Source organism: Morone saxatilis, unplaced genomic scaffold, assembly GCF_004916995.1.
Source record: "Morone saxatilis isolate NCDOM2014 unplaced genomic scaffold, NCSU_SB_2.0 Contig7, whole genome shotgun sequence".
NCBI lineage: Eukaryota > Metazoa > Chordata > Actinopteri > Moronidae > Morone > Morone saxatilis.
Window position 1 is genome coordinate 841,208 of NW_023340246.1, and position 2,509 is coordinate 843,716.

A 2,509-nucleotide genomic window follows, 5' to 3' on the forward strand; every position below is an offset into this window, starting at 1 on the left:
CTTCCGATTGGGGGACGACCTGCTCTGCCTCTGAGCCACTGCCACTGTACGTAGAGTAGATTCAGCATGAACATTTTGCAAATACATTAATTCAAATGTTTTCATAATTAAAACCTGTTACTTTCAAAAAGTATTTGTCATAAACATGATTGCAATAATCCCTACTTGTAGACAAAGATATTAAACTGTAGTGGACAGATTGTTTCTATTTTTATGATTCATTAAAAATCTATTATTACATTACTGTTACAGAATAGCTGCAGTAAGTAACTTTTATGTTTATGTTAACTTTTTAATCAGTATATCCTGACAGTAGTACATGAGGCAGATGATCTGTGAAAAAAATGTATTTATCTGTTTTTTCTAGAGCTCCTGGCATTTGCATTTGCAAGAATCCACCGGGCCTGAACAAACACAACCAATTTTGACACTCCCTGAACTGTCCTATCGCCAGCAATAGGTCAAACTTTTCATTTGTATATAACATATAACAAGTCTTGACCTAAGGTTCTCTTGCTCATTGTGTCAAACTAAATTACACTAAACTGAAACATATAACAAAATGTGTCTGACACAGTTATTCTCTCTAAAATATACAGTACCTGCCCATGCAGGAGATTCCATGAGCTCTTTTTTGGTGTAACCCTTGAAGAATGGTCAGACTGGATGTGAGCAAATTATTTTGCTTATTTTGCTTTTGCACAAATTTGACTGGCATCCATCTTGTGTCTTTGCATTGACTTCATATGTAATTGACGCACCTTCACAATAAAATATCCACTTTGTATGCACTTCTTCCTCAATTATGCCAAACAAATTAGAAACATAATTTCCTAAGTACCAGAGAGAAAAATAGTTTTCTATTAACTAACTATTGCATTATAATAATCAGTGATAATGTCAAACTAACATTTATTCATGTGAAAACTGTGAGGCAATACTTAAACATCTTAGTACAGCAGTCCATTTATTGCTGTTGCACAAATGTTCCATTCTCTGCAGCAATGATTAGAAGACTGAGGCAAATAAATTGGGATTTACAGGTTTGGCAGTAAGATCCCAAACTTGAAATACACGTGTAATGTGGCTAAATCTGCAACAATAAATGAAGCAAGAATTTCATGGGGACTAGTTAAAGGAATCACGGTTTTGTTTCACACCATTAATGATTCTATTTTTAAGTGAAATGAAGTGAATTTCCCCCAATTTAGCTCCCTGTTAATTGGCAGCATGTGTGTTGAGGTGTTAATCCAATTACAGCAGCAAATACCACTGAGAATGTCACATTGGGATCTAGTTTGGGGCTCAGCACTAATAGTATAAAGTGATTGCATATTATTGCTGATCTGGATTGGGAAGTAGCTGGTTTCAGCTGCGTGTCAGTAATCTTGACATTATCCCTCTGCTTCCTCTCTTCTTGTTAGTACTATATGAACTTCATTTATGGGATATTCTGTTTGTCTGTTATCTGGTGTCAGATGTTGTCCATGCCAATGGAGGGCAGTAGTACAGTGTTTGCTAGCTTATCGTCATTTTGCTTGTTCTGAGAGGTTTAAGTGTGATGTTGCCTTGGCATACCCTGGTCTGGACCTGGAATATTTGGGGTGTGCATGGCAAATTGGCACATTAACCAAAAAGGCGGAAAGCCGGCACATGACATGAATGGTGAAGAGTGAAAAAAGCTTTAACATAGTTTTCACACCTGATGCAAACCATATGTGCCCAGGTAGAGTACACAGTGTTCAAACTAATCAAACATACCCAAGGCCAGGTCCTTGATGTGAAAGCTGCCAGTCACTGAATATGAGTTAATTATGTACTTGTCTGACAACATCAAACATAATTTAAACTGTTAAACAGGACATTTATGACTGGCACCAGGGACCTGCAGCAATTGTTTGCTTACATTATTGTTACATCCACATCAACACAGTCCTGAATTAGCTTTTTGTATGTGAAACTCTTTGTAATGATATCTAATGATGTTTTTCTTCTGAACTTCAACTTGAATTTTTCTTTATTTAAATTTTGTATTAACTTTTTTGGTTTGAAAAGGAGAAAAACTTTTTTTTTTTAAATCTGTACCTGTCAAATTGTGTACATCATATACGCTGGCATCAACATATTCAAGCAAGCCTGTCCACAATTGTTAGTGTTTGTTTTTGAAACTATCAGAAAAAGTCAGGAAGTCCAATAAATTATGTTCCATTAGCATCTTCCATACCATCCAGAGATCATGGGAGCCTTCTTAGAATGTTAAGATAAACAATATCTCTTGTAGTCTTTCGACCATTCAATGTGCTGTACACTACATGCCACACTCACCCCATTTGCACACAATCATACAATGATGGCAGTGACTGTGTTGAGACTTTTAGCTCACTCAGGAAAAAAAAAGAGAAGCAAATGATATGTTCAATTAAAATGGGATATCAGATATGTTACGTTATGTGCGCATGCGCAGCTGCATTAGAAACTTTACTTATGGCACCTGGTAATCATTTCACCC